Source organism: Orcinus orca, chromosome 14 (assembly GCF_937001465.1).
Source record: "Orcinus orca chromosome 14, mOrcOrc1.1, whole genome shotgun sequence".
NCBI lineage: Eukaryota > Metazoa > Chordata > Mammalia > Artiodactyla > Delphinidae > Orcinus > Orcinus orca.
The window spans coordinates 12,902,926-12,917,876 of NC_064572.1; the positions used below are offsets into that span (position 1 = coordinate 12,902,926).

The 14,951-nt window shown below is 39.3% G+C and overlaps 1 long non-coding RNA gene across 1 annotated transcript in view; it reads right to left on the reverse strand.

Moving 5' to 3' along the window:
• The window catches only part of LOC117201960 (uncharacterized), a 43,809-nt gene extending 42,261 nt beyond the window's left edge, over positions 1–1,548 (reverse strand). The window contains exon 1 of the long non-coding RNA XR_004484110.2: positions 1,362–1,548. This is a non-coding gene — a long non-coding RNA (uncharacterized LOC117201960). The remainder of the gene's footprint in view (positions 1–1,361) is intronic.
• Between the last annotated feature and the right edge of the window lie 13,403 nt (positions 1,549–14,951).

The window sequence follows — 14,951 nt, forward strand, 5'->3', positions numbered from 1 at the left end:
TCTGATGTTTAGCAGAGCATCTTGTCTAATAAGATATAAGCGTACAGACATCAATTTTCAAATGATTACCTCCAGGAAATTCTTATGCTTAACATAACATTAATTTAAAAAATATTTATATGCAATACAAAGAATTGATGTCGTCATTTCTTTAGCAGAATTATTACTGGCATTGTTTTCCATTCATCTTTGAGAGTCCTACTGAGGATGCTTGGTTCCCTTCTAAGTACTGAAAAAAAGAGACTAAAAAAATTTGGGGAGGGCTCCTTGGGTCACTCTTTCCTACCATCCCTATTGGTACATAAGGAAAGGGGGTTGAAAACCTGGAGAGAGGGAGCCAAGGGAAATGGAAAGGTAACTGGCTGAGATGCCAGAATGAGAAGTTTCACCAAAATATAAGTTTCAGGGAGCAGAAGATGGGATCTCTGCTTCCAGCTGGGAGCAGAGAGTATGGGAGCTTCAGCAAGAGAAACACGCAAAATCCCGATAATTACCAGGTTCTGGAAGGTTGGGGTCCCCCAGATAGCCACTAGGCTGCAAACCTTGCCTCTTCCCACTTCCATTAAAAAAAATAAAAATTAAAAATTAAACCCTACAGTGCCCTCTCCTTATCTCTCTTCCCTCTGCAAAGAGGGTAAAAATCAGGGAATCTCAGGTACAAAAAAAATGAGTGACCAACAATCACAAACATTTCAGGAAAATCAAAACATAAAAGAACAGCTTTAACATATGCTTTCTCCTTTTTTTTTTTTAAGAGAGAATTTGCACCTGAGGAAACTTCTTTTAAAGTTATCAGGACATTAAAACCAGCATAATTAAAATAATCATAGGGATAAACAAGAATATCACATCATGAAATGAGAGCAGGCAGTTACGAAAAGAGTTAACCAGATATCTTGGAAATACAAACAGCTACTGAAATAAAACCTTTCAAGAGATGGGCTGAATAGCAGAATAGTCACTGCTGAAAACCAAACCAGAGAGCTGGAATACCAAGGCAAAGAATCGTTTCAGAACGCAACACAAGGGATAAAAAGATAAAAGCTATGAATGACAGGTAGAAAAATCTGGAAGACAGATCTAAAATTTTCAGCACAGGTCCACAGATATCCCATTGATTTGGCTGTCATCTTTCCTGCTCTTCTTCATAGCCAAAATTCAAGCATCTTAGAGGTTGGGCTTTTCCCCAGAGTTATTGCTGGCTTCCGGCCCGTAGTGCTGGTTTGGGCCCCGGTTTTTCCCCCGGGATTCCCCTACCAGCACGTGTAACTTCCTGGGCTTCAGACAGGCTCCCCCAGGAAGTCCAGGACCACCAGCAGCTTCAGGGCAACCCGGTCCCACCCTGCGCCTCCCCAACCTACACTTAGGCACACGCTGCCAGTCAAGTGCCAGTCCGAAGCGACGCTCCCGGACGGTGAGTGACTCCAGGCGTCAGAGGATCAGATCTCAATCGATGGATGAGAAAGCTCCCGAGCCCTAGGAAGCCCGGCGGGGAAGCAGAGAAGCTGAGCACCAAGACCCCCTTTGAATCACAGCTCGCCCAGCCGTTTCAGGCCACGCCCATTCACCGTGGCCGCGCCCCCGATCGCGGGGTCTTGTGGGAGTTGTGGTTCCGCGCAGCCGCGAGACCGCCTGGAGCCAGAAGGCGGGAGCGATGGCGGAGCAAACCTGGGAGCTATGTACAGCTGAGGGGGCCGCTCCGCCTCCCCGGCCTCCTGGGCCACCTCAGCGAATGAGGCGGCACCGCGCGGGCCTCCAAAACAAGGAGGTGCGGGCGCGCGGAGCGGTGCGCCTTTCCATTCCTCTCGCCTTGGTCGCGCTCCCACATCCTTCGTTAGTGCATTTAAAGACTGCACTTCTTCTGCCCTGAATTTGCACGGCCCTGAGGGCCCAGAATTTGGCCTGAACTTTCCGAAGATAGGGCTGTCCTCCTCTGCTTCGTCTCACTGTAAAAAGAGGCTGCTTTCAGAAACCCGGCACCTGCACGGCCCACATTTGCAAACACACGGACCAAGACCTTAGAAGTTCCGTTGCTCACAGAACTGCAAGGTGAAGCTGCAACACGTGAACCTCCTGTACAGAAGGTGCCTGCCTTTTCTCCGGTCCTTCTCTTGATAAAAATCCCTGAATGAACCCAGTTCAAGTTTAGGTTGTGGTAAAGTATTCCAATCCCAAGTGCTGGATGCTGACAACTTTCTACAGATTTTGTTACTGAACCAAACTTGGGGGTCCCTAGCTGGCGCTAACGCAGTAAAGCCAGTCTACTGACACCTGGTGGTGGTGAAGGGAAGTGCAGCGTTTATTGCAGGCGCCAAGCAAGGAGTCGAGGTAGGCTCGTGTTTAAAAGGCCTGAACTCCCCGAGGCTTTCAGGGGAAGGTTTTTAAAGACAGGGGGAAGGAGAGGGCTTGTGAGGTGTGTGATCAGCTCGTGGACATTCTTCTGATTGGTTGGTGGTGAGGTTATTGGAAGTCAGCATCATCAACCTTCTGATTCTAACAGGTCTGGGGTCTAGGTGCTTGTCAGCAGCACACAGTTAACTTCTTCCACCTGGTGAGGGTTTCAGTATCTGCCAAAGACCTCAAAGGACGTGGCTCAGAATATTATCTGTACCCCTTGAGAAGGAACGAAAGGTCCTTGATTTTGTTTAATGGCTGAACTATTATTATTTTGCCTTGTTTGATTGTTTTCCTTTCTTTCTGCATTTTCTCACTTCTCTGATTAAATTTACTCTTTGGAACTTGGGGAAGGCCTCAGAGGCTAAAGTTTCTCTACAGACAAGAGGCAGGCAGAGGACACGGGGGGCAGGGGTCTTCTTCCAGGAAAACCCCATAGGGTCCTGCTTGGTTACAAGTTTGGCTGGTGTATTTAAAAAGAGACCAGAACTTTCTCCTGTGTCGGCCCAGTAAAGAATTTATTTTAATCAGAGTGTATGGGAGGAAAAAACCTTTTCCTTCTACCCAACTAGGTTCTCCAGCTGAGGGCCTTGGAAATTAAACTGATAAAAGATGTGTGGGACTTTCACAAGGAAAATATACTCAAGATGGTGGCCAAGTGATTGAGGCTTAAATATCATCTTAGGCTAAACAAAGGAAAAGAAGTTTGGGACTTCTGGGAGAGTTGAGGCAGGTTAGAAGAAGTTGAGAGGAGGAAATATGGAAAGGTTGTCTTGTGCAGCTAATAGTCTCAGATTGTAAGAGTTGTCTCTGGGTGTAGCCATCTTCCTGACACTGAGGCAACTTTACAAATGGAAATTTCCTTTTTTTTGTTTTTGTTTTTGTTTTTTTTATATTTTGGCCACGCCGCATGGCATGTGGAATCTTAGTTCCCTGACCAGGGATGGAACCCGCACCCCCTGCATTGGAAGTGTGGAGTCTTAACCACTGGACTGCCAGGGAAGTCCCAGAAATTTCCTTTATAAATGTACATTTCCTTTGCAAAAGAGGAAATTTATACTCTATTATAGTCAGTTAAGGGGAAGTAAAGAACTTTTCCTGCATCTGTTGGCTCTCAATTCCCTGTAGCTCAAAATAATCCGTGTGCCAAATAGTCATACTCTGGAGTGGCTAGTCCGGTCACCTTCAAGACATTATTGAAAGAGCTGGCAGGCTGTGTGGTAGAAGGTGCTCAGAGAAGCTGGTCAGTAATAATGGCACTAAGGGTAGTGAATTTACAGAGCGCTCATGTACCACAAGGCCGGTCTTTCCTTTAGAGTATCACAGGACCCTTCACTATAACTCTGTGAGTTGGGCATGATCAATTTCTCTGGCCCGGGTAACTCTATCACTGAATGTTAGAGTTGAGCCCTCAATTGAGGCAGCAGAGCCCAGGGTGGTTACCTTCCACCTACCACAGACCTGGGCTCTGTTTGAGCTCTGCTGAAAAGAACCGTGTGACCTTGGGCCAGCCGTTCATCTCTTGGCCTTCCTTCCTCATGTGTATCTGCACACAGCTATGTTAGGTGGTGGTAAAAATTATTTTCACTCTGAGACTGTGGGGCTGCTGAGCACCCACCATGCACAAGACACTTGCTGACACAAAGAGATGTTAGACTAAGGTTAGTGTTTAAAATGGAGACTATTTTTGGTAAAGTTGCGGAAACGTGTAATAATGCTGTAAGTGTCTGTTAAACGAGATGGTATCTTTTCATCCCTTGATTTTTCTGCCTTTTGCCCAGAGAGCAGGCACCAGATATTCAGCTTTTGGTGTTGCTTAGCAAAAAGACAGGCTCTTTCCTTTGGAGCTCATTAGTTCTCTTGTAGCTAGAAATGTATTTTTTTTCTCTTCTGCTCTCTGTGTTCTGAGGCTTAAAGATTCTAAGATACTAAGCACTGCGTTGGTAATCCCGTTTTACAAGGCTGTTATTTTTCTCCTTTGAAGATGAACTCTTAATCATTTAGATACTTAAAAGCCTAGATACAGCACAGTTTATTCCTCTAATGTACTGACCTCAAATGCCAAGTAGGTTTTGCAGCGCCTACCCAGGAAACAAATCCTGGATCATGCACAGATGACTTACACACATTAAAGTGCCATGAGAAACCCAGGGATTTTTGGGTGAAAATGTCAGAGTAAGAGAAAAGGCTAGAATGTTGGAGGCCATACCTAGGGTCGGAACCCAGCATCTTCACTTGTTGGTCTGTGTGACCTTGGACAAATTAATTAACCCCTCTAAGGCTTAGTTCCTTCATCCATAAAATTATAATAATAAATCATAGAATTTTTTTAAGGACCAAGTGAAAAACAATATGATATACATTTAGTATAAAATATTGCCAATTAGAGAATGTCTCTCACAATTCAGCTTTACAGGGATTAGGTCATTAGCCAGTGCAGTCACTGACCTTTAACACACCTTGAAAGAACTTCAGGGAGATAAGGAATGAGGCACTCTGTGCTCTGGGAAAACTGGCAGTAAAGAGCTTCAGTTAGTTAGATATTTTCAAGAGAAAATGTTACAAACCCAATTTCTTGCATCTTCCTATACTTAGAAAGTACTAAAATGATTAAGATATTTGTACTTAATGACCAGAAGTAACCTTCTACCAAGATGTGTGTTTAATTGCACATACCCCTTTTCCAGAATCACACATATACTGACCTACCCCCTTACCTCTTTGGAGCAGTTCCTCAGAGCTATCTGAGAGGCTGTCTCCTGGCCTATAGTCCTCAGTAAGTCCCCAAATAAAACTGAAACTCACAGCTCTCACGTTGTGCATTTTTATTTCAGTTGACAGTTTTGGCAACCATGAAGGGACCTGGAGCAGACTTCTCTCCTTTGCCTGAACTCTACAAGGATCTGGAGCCTTGGTACCAGCAGGGACCCTTGTGTCCATCTGCCTCTTTGGCGAGTCCACATGAATTTGGTGAGTCTCTCCTGGTTCTCTGGTCTCCCAATTATTGGTTCATGATCTTGACTTTTATTTGGTGGTGTATTACAAGTACCTGGCCCCCCAGTTGAAAGATACTGAGGGCACCCAGTTGAAAAACACTGGGGAAAAGTGTCCCCCAGTTAAAAAATACTGGGGGAGCCTGGTTGAAAGATTTGGATTTGCTCAATTGAAAGACACTGAGAGGTGTGGAGTGGGTGATTAGGTGGGTGTCTGGCCTAATGTCTTTCATAAACAAGGGACATCAGAAAACCAACCTCCAACTAACACCCCAGCCAGGTTTATGTACAAATGAAACTTATACTTACAAGTACTTACTTAATTAAGAATTAAAGAAAATCTCACCCTGAAAATGGCCAACATGGGGCTCTTTTGACATTCCAACACCAGTTTATTGCATATGCAGTTAGAATTAGAGAAAGCCAGCTTTATGAAACATTTTTTTTCAGAACACTGACCCTAAGAGAACAAATCCTTCTAGAGGAGCTTGCATTTCTCTCCCTGTGCCTTGAGACATAAATGTTCTACCAGTGCTCTCACCAGTGCTCTCAGGAATTCTTATCTTATCATCTCCAATTCCTGAGACTGAGGGAAAAAAAGGAAAAAGAGTCCTTTTGGAACTCAAGTGAATAAACTTAACTTATTCTAAAAGTTATTTATAAACTAGTGAGTTTTATATTGTAATACCTGATTCATGACTAAGTTTTAAAAATGAAGCTATGAGATCTCTGTGTCTGTGTATACATTATAGATATGATATATTTTTACCTATAGATGGTATTACAAAAATTAATTCATAAACGAGCACTATTTAATTGACTTAAAGGAATATATAAATTCTCAGAAATATAAAAGAAACTAATCTAAATAAATTTCAGGTTCAATATTGACTGGGAAATATTCGACATTAAATTAATAATTGATATTTAAGTTAGTTTGTTTGTTGCTTTAATTAATGCAGGCATGTCTTTAGAGTCATCAACATTAAGTATAATACTTTTATTGTACCTAGGTTTACTAGAAGTCAAATAAGATCTTATATCTGTTGCAAAATTTGTCAGTAAGAAAAATAACTTGGTATCATGAAATTTTTATAAATAAATTAATGTAAATGAGATAAAAGCTTTTAGGTAAACTCTTTACAAATAATTATGTTTTAGGAGTATCTACTTAAAGATAGTTTTTCCAGGGAATTCCCTGGTGGTCCAGTGGTTAAGACTCAGCGCTCTCATTGCCGGGGTCCTGGGTTCGATCCCTGGTCTGGGAACTAAGATCCCGCAAGCCACGCAGTGTGGCCAAAGAAAAAAAAATCATCTCTCCAGATTTTCATAACTTGAAGAGTTTTACTAAATTAAGCTAAATGGTAGAAGTTTATTAAATATGTAGGTCATTCCCAATTAAAATAAGGTACTAGTACTGGAACATTTATTCCTGAATGTAGGCTTCTTTTTGCAAGTTCTGATCTGTTATCAAAGAAGAATATTCAAAACTGTTTAAAAATGCTATTAAAATAACCCTTCATTGGGGGGACTTCCCTGGTGGTCCAGTAGTTAAGACTTCACCTTCCAGTGCAGAGGGTGTGGGTTTGATTCCTGGTCAGGGAGGTGGGACTCCACATGCCTCAGGGCCAAAAGGCTAAAACATAAAACAGAAGCAATATTGTGACAGATTAAATAAAGACTTTAAAAGAAATAAAATAAAATAACCCTTCATTTTCCTACCATATATCTATGTGAGGCTGGATTTTCCTGATATATTTCGATCAAAACGACGTATCACGAGAAATTGAATTCAGAGGCAAATATGAGAATCCCACTGTCTTCTCTTAAGCCAGGCACAAGGAGATTTGCAAACATAAAACTTTGCTACACTTCTTACTACTTCTTTTGTTTTGGAAAAAGTAGTTGTTTTCATAAAAAATATATTATTTGTGTTAACACACAAGGAATATATTTTTCATTTTTTAATGATTTAATAAATGGCTCTGAGCACGGTTGTGAAGAAGGTACACTTGATCGTCAAATTCTCCACCACTCCTTTGGAACCTTTCTATCCTACTACCATCTTTTTTCTGACATCATCACACCTTCACCCCTCTGGCTACTTAGTCCTCTACTGGCTGACTGGCTTCACACTATGTTTTTTTTTTGTTTCTTTTTTGCCACACAGCGAGACATGTGTGATCTTAGATCCCCAGTCGGGGATCAAACGCATGCCCCCTGCAGTGGAAGTGCAGAGTCTTAACCACTGGACCGTCGGGGAAGTCCCACACTCTCCTTTTTAACCACTAAAAAACCACCAGGATAAATGCACATCTCTCTAGAAGGCCAACAAGGAGTGACACTAATAGTGGGGATTTCAGACACCCAGGAGCCTGGAAAGAGAGAAAATGAGGTCTTTTGACATTCTTGTAAGGTCACACAGACCTACATCTACTAGCTTAGGTATATATGCACCAGCATAGGTACATATTTATCTTTATATATCTATTAAATATACTTATTGCTTGATGATCAAATATATCAGACAGTACTGCCAGGCAAACAGAAGCAACTTCATGTTAAGGACAGAGGAAATTTCATTCAGGGATTTTTTTTACACTGACGATGGAGGAGCTGAGAAGACAAACTGGACAGTGAGGTGAAGAAAGAAGGAAGGAAGTGGATGCTAGTGAGACAAGGAGAGAGGCAGCGTTACCAGTTACCAGAGCCTGGAAGCAGGTCCTGTAGTGACACACAGTACATTCTCAAATTTTAAGTTTTTTTAAAGAACAGCTTTATTGAGATATAATTGACACAATAAACTGCACATTTTTAAAGTGTAAAATTTGATAAGTTTTGACATGTATACACCCACGAAAACATCACCACAGTCAAGATAACGAACATATCTATCACCTCCGAAAGTTTCCTCATAACCCTCTGTAATGCCTCCCTCCCCAGCTTCCCCATTCTCACTATCACCACCTGTCCCCAAGCAACATTGATCTCCTTTATGTCACTATAGATTACGTTGCGTTTTCTGCAGTTTTATACAAATGCATTAATTCATACCATATGTACTGTTTCTTGTCTGGCTTCTTTCACTCAGGATAATTACTTTCAGATTCATCCATGTTGTTTTGTGTATCAGTGGTTACTTTTTATTTTTCAGTAATGTTCTTTTGTATAGTTGTACCCCAATTTGTTTATCCTTTCACCTATTGATGGACATTTGGGTTGTTTTCAGTTTGAGGCTATTATAAATAAAGCTTCCGTGAACATTTATGTACAGGTTTTTGTATGGATAATGCTTTCTTTCCTCTTAGGAAAATACCTAGGGGTGGAATGGCTGGATCATATGATAGTTATAGGTTTAACTTTTTAAAGAAATTGCCAATGAATTTCCAAAGTGGTTGTGTCATTTTATATTCTCACAAGCAGTATATGAAAGTCCCTGTTGCTCCAGTACTTACCAATAATTGGTATTGTCATCTTTTCAGACCTTAGCCATCTAAAAGTTACGTAGTGGTATATAATTGTGGTTTTAATTTGCATCTCCGTAATAACTCATGATGTTGATCATCTGTTTATGTGCTTATTTGCCACCTGTATATCTTTTTGGTGATATGTCTGCTTAAATCTTTTGCTCAGTTTTAATTGGGTTGTTTTTTTATTGTCAGGTTTTGAGAAATTTTTATATATCCTGGATACAAGTCCCTTTTCAGATAGTTGCTTGGCAAATTTTCCCTCTGTCTGTGGTTTGTCCTTTCATTCTTCTAACAGTGTCTTTTGAAGAGCGGAAGTGTTTTTTTTTTTTTTTTAAGAGCAGAAGTTTTTAATTTTAATTAAGTCCAAGTTATCATCTTATTATTATTTTATGGATTGCACTTTTGATGTTATACCTAAAAATTGCCTAACCCAAGTTCACAAAGGCTTTCTCCTTTGTTTCCTCTAGAAGTTTTATGGTTTTAGGCTTTATTAGATCTATGACCAATTTTTTGTTAATTTTTGTACGTGGTGTAAAGTATGGATTGTTTTTTTTCTCTAAGCAATGAATATCCAGTTGTTACAGCAACATTCGTTGAAATGTCCATCCTACCTCCATTCCTTGTCTTAGTAACTTTATCAAACGTCAGTTATCCATATATGTGTGAGTCTCTTTCTGGACTCTGTTCCATTGATCTATGTGTCTATCTTAATGCCAATATCATGCTTTTTAAAAAATTTTATTTTATTGAAGTATAGTTGATTTAGAGTGTTGTGTTAATTTCTGCTGTACAGCAAAGTGATTCAGTTATACATATATATATACAATCTTTTTCATATTCTTTTCCATTATGGTTTATCACAAGATATTGAATATAGTTCCCTGTGCTATACAGTAGGACCTTGTTTATCCATTCTCTCTCTATATAATAGTTTGCATCTGCTAGTCCTAAACTCCCAATCCATCCCTCCCCCAACTCCCCTCCCCCTTGGCAACCACAGGTCTGTTCTCTCTGTCTGTGAGTCTGTTTCTGTTTTGTAGATAAGTTCATTTGTGTCATAGTTTAGATTCCACATATAAGTGAATATCATGCTGTTTCGATTACTGTAGCGGTATACAGATTCTTGATATCAGATAGTATTAGCCCTCCAACTCTGTCCTTTGGCAATTTGACTACTTTATAAAGTTTGCATTGCCATATGACTTTTAGAATTAGCTTCTCAATTTCCACAGAAAAACTAGTTGGGATTTTGATTGGAGTTGCTTTGAATATAAAGATCAACTTGGGGAAAACTGACATTTTAATAAAATTGAGTCTTCTAACCCATGGAAAAGGTAACCATTTCTTCATAACTTCTTTAACATCTTTCAGCAATGTTTTTTAGTTTTCAGCATACAGGCCTTTTATATCCTTAGATTTATCCCTAGGCATTTCAAATTTTTAAATTCTATTATAAATGATAGTTTTTAGTTTTATTTATGATTGTTGCTGGTAATCAGAAATATAATTCATTTTAGCATACTGATTTTGTATTACAAATTTGCTAAACTTGCTTAATAGTTCTAGTAGCTCTTTTGAGGAATCTGTCACACTTTCTACATAGATGATTGTGTCATTTAAGAATAACAATAATTTTACTTCCTTTCTAATCTGAATACCTTCATTTCTTTTTCTTGATTGATTGCACTAGTGGAAGCCTTCAGTAGAATGTTGAATAGAAGTGGTGAAAGCAGGCATCCTTGTATTGTTCCCGATTTTAGGAAGAAAGCGTTCATGTTTTCATCACTGAATATGGTATTAGATATAGCTTTCTTGAAGATTTTCTTTATCAGTTTGAGGAAATTGCCTTCTAGTCCAAGTTTACTGAGAGTTTTCATCAGGAACGGATGTTGAATTTTGTCAAATGTTCTTCTGCATCTATTTTTTTTTTTTTTTTTTTTTGCGGTACGCGGGCCTCTCACTGCCGCGGCCTCCCCCATTGCGGAGCACAGGCTCCGGACGCGCAGGCTCAGCGGCCATGGCTCCCGCGGCATGTGGGATCCTCCCGGACCGGGGCACGATCCCGTGTCCCCTGCATCGGCAGGCGGACTCCCAACCACTGCGCCACCAGGGAAGCCCCTTCTGCATCTATTGAAGTGACCATATGGCTTTTCTTTTTTACTTTGTTAATATAGTGTATTACATTCCTTGATTTTTGAACGCTGAACCAACTTCATATCCTGGGCTAAACTCCACTTGGTCATGATGTATTATCCTTTTAATGTATTATTGGATTCAGTTTGCTAATGTTTTGTTTAGAACATTTACATCTATGTTTAAGTAATATATTGTATAATTTTACTTTTTGTAATCTCTTTTCTGGTTTTAGCATTAAGCTAATGCCGGACTCATGGAATGAGTCAGAAAGCATTCCCTCCATTTTCATGTTTTTGGAAGAGTATGTGTAGATTTGGATTATTTCTTACTTTACTGGTAGAATTCACCAGTGAAGCCATCTGGACATGGAGTTTTCTGTGTGGAAAGGTATTTAAGTACAAATTCAATGTCCTTAACAGATATAGGGCTTTTCCCCATTATCTGTTTCTTCTGGAGTGAGCTTTGGTAATTTGTATCTTTTAAGGAATTTGTCCATTTTGTTTAAATTGTTAAATTTATTGACATAAAATTGTTCACATTTTCCTTTTAATATATGTAGAATCTGTGGTGGTGTCACCTCTATCATTCCTGATATTGGCAATTTATATCTTCAGAGAGAAAATAATTTTTCCTAGTTATTCTGGCTACAGGTTTATCAATTTTATTGATCTTTCAAAGAACCAGCTTTTAGTTTCATTGATTTTCTCTTTTGTTTTTATTTTATATTTTATTAATTTCCATTCCAATCTTTATTATTTCCTTTTTTATGCTTACTTTGCATTTTATTTGCTCCTTTGTTTTCTGGTTCTTAAGGAAAATAAGGTCTTCGATTTGAGACATTCTTCTTTCTGATATAGGTGTTAGTACTATAAATTTCTCCCTAAAACCGGTTTAATGGCATCCCGCAAATTTTATTTTATTTATTTATTTATTTTTTTGCGGTACGCAGGCCTCTCACTGTTGTGGCCTCTCCCGTTGAGGAGCACAGGCTCCAGACGTGCAGGCTCAGCGGCCATGGCTTACGGGCCCAGCCGCTCCGCGGCATGTGGGATCATCCCAGACCGGGGCACGAACCCGCGTCCCCTGCATCGGCAGGCAGACTCACAACCACTGTGCCACCAGGGAAGCCCCAATCCCGCAAATTTTAATATGTTGTGTTTTCAATTTAACTTAGTTCAAAATGCTTTATAATTTTCCTCCTTTGATATCTCCTTTGTACCTTAGGTTATTTAGGAGTATGTTATTTAGTGTCTAAATATTTGGTGATTTTCCAGTGATGTTTTTTTTTAAAAAAACAAGATGTTGGAGGTAGGAGTTTATTAATTTATTTTTGCTGTTGGGTCTTCGTTTCTGTGCGAGGGCTTTCTCTAGTTGTGGCAAGCGGGGCCACTCTTCATCGCAGTGCGCGGGCCTCTCACTATCACGGCCTCTCTTGTTGCGGAGCACAGGCTCCAGACGCGCAGGCTGAGTAGTTGTGGCTCACGGGCCTAGTTGCTCTGCGGCATGTGGGATCCTCCCAGACCAGGGCTTGAACCCGTGTCCCCTGCATTAGCGGGCAGATTCTCAACCACTGCGCCACCAGGGAAGCCTCTCCAGTGATGTTTTTGTTATTGATTTGTAATTTAATCTCACTGTTGTCAAAGAACCTGCTTCGTATGACTTGAATCCTTTTAACTTTATTGAGACTTGTTTTATGGTACTTAATAAGATCCATTGGATTCTGTTGTACTGTGTGGATTTGAGAAGAATATGTATTCTGCAATTAAGGAACGGAGTGTTCTATAAAAGTCAATTAGGTCAAAATAATTAATAGTGTTGTTCCAGTCTGCTATATTGTTGCTGATATTCTGCCTACTTGTTTTATCAATTATTCTTTAACTTATCACAGTCTACCTTCAAATGATATTATACCATTTCATGTACAGTATATTTTAAAATAATATATTTCCATTTCTTTCCTCCTGGCCTGCATGCCAGGAGACATTGTTGTCATGTATTTTACTTATACATATGTATATATTGTATTATCATAATACATTGTAGTAAATTTTATTTAACAGCCAATTATATTGTTAAAGGATTTAAATCATTAGGAAAAGATATATTTCCTCATGTAGTTGCCATTGCCACTGATCTTCATTCTTTGTGTAGATCCAGATTTCTATCAATAATTGCTTTCCTTCTATCTAAAGGATTTCCTTTAACATTTCTCAGAGTATATAGGCCTGCTGCTGCTGATTTCTTTCAGCTTTTTGTATGACTGAAAATGTCTTTATTTCATCTTCATTTTTGAAAGATATTTTTCTAAGTGTAGGATTTTAGGTTGATAGGTTTTGATTTCTTGTTGTTTCAATACTTTAAAGATGTTATTCCACTGTTTCCTGCTTGCATTGTTTCCTATGAAAAATCCAATGTCATCCTTATCTTTGTTTCTCTATATGTTACATCTATCTTCTCTGGCTACTTAAAAAAAAAAATAACAGACTTGATTTTTTAGAGCAGTTTTAAGTTTACAGAAAAATTGAGCAGAAAGTACAGAGAGTTTTCACAAATCCCCTCCTCCCACCAGCCACCCCTACACAGTTTCTCCATTGTGAGCATCTTGCATAGGTGTGATACATTAGTTACAATTGATGGACCAATATTGATACATTATTATTAATTGAAGCCCATAGTTTGCATTAGAACTCAGTCTTTGTATTGTGCCTTTCTATAAGTTTTGACAAATGTATAAGATTTTCTCTTTATTGCTTGATTTCTCCTTATTTCTTGAAATGATGTGACTTGGTTTCTTTTTCTTGATAGGTCTTGTATTTGGAATTCCTTGAGCTTCTCAGATTTGTAGGTGTATACAGATGTATACAATCTGTATACAGATTGTAGGTGTATAGTTTTAATGAAGTTTAGAAAAATTCTGACCATTATTTATTTATTTATTTATTTGCGGTACGCGGGCCTCTCACTGTTGTGGCCTCTCCCGTTGCGGAGCACAGGCTCCGGACACGCAGGCTCAGCGGCCATGGCTCATGGGCCCAGCCGCTCCGTGGCATGTGGGATCTTTGCGGACCGGGGCACGAACCCGTGTCCCCTGCATCGGCAGGTGGACTCTCAACCACTGCGCCACCAGGGAAGCCCCATTCTTTCTTTTTAAAAAAATTTTTTTATTGGAGTATAGTTGATTTACAATGTTATGTTAGTTTCTGCTCTACAGCAAAGTGAATCAGTTATTCATATACATATATCAACTCATTTTTTTAGCTTCTGTCCCCATAGAGGTCATTACAGAGTGTTGAGTAGAGTTCCTTGTGCTATACAGTAGGTACTTATTAGTCTATTTTATATATAGTAGTGTGTATATTCTTCAAATATTTTTCTATCTGCCCCTTCCTTGGGGGGACTCAATTTATCCATGTATTAGTCTGCTTGCTGTTATGTCACAACTCACTGATGCTGTCTTCATTCTCTGTTACTATTATTTTTCTCACAGTGTGTTGCTTTGTTTAGTGTTTATTGCTTTCAAAGTCACTAATGTTTTCTTCTGCAATGTATACTCTGCCTTTCATCCCATCTAAGTGTACTTTTCTACTTAGACATTGTTATTTTCGTCTCTCTAGAATTTTGATTTAGGTATTTTTAAAATATGTCCCCTGTTTCTATTCTAACTCTAAGCTTATTCTAACTTTTTGAACATGTGGAATAAATTTAATGGCATAAAAATGTAATTCTAAATGTAATGGATATAATTCTAACATTTGTGTTAGTTCTATAGTAGTTATGATTTATTTCTCTCTCATTATGGGTCATACATTCCTCCCTCTTTGCTTGCTTGGCAATTTTTGATTGGTTACCAGATATTGTGACTTTACGTTCTTGGGTGCTGGATATTTTTGTATTCCTATAAATCTTCTTGTGTGTTGTTCTTGGAAACAGTTGGATCTTTCAGTTCTTGTTTTTAAAA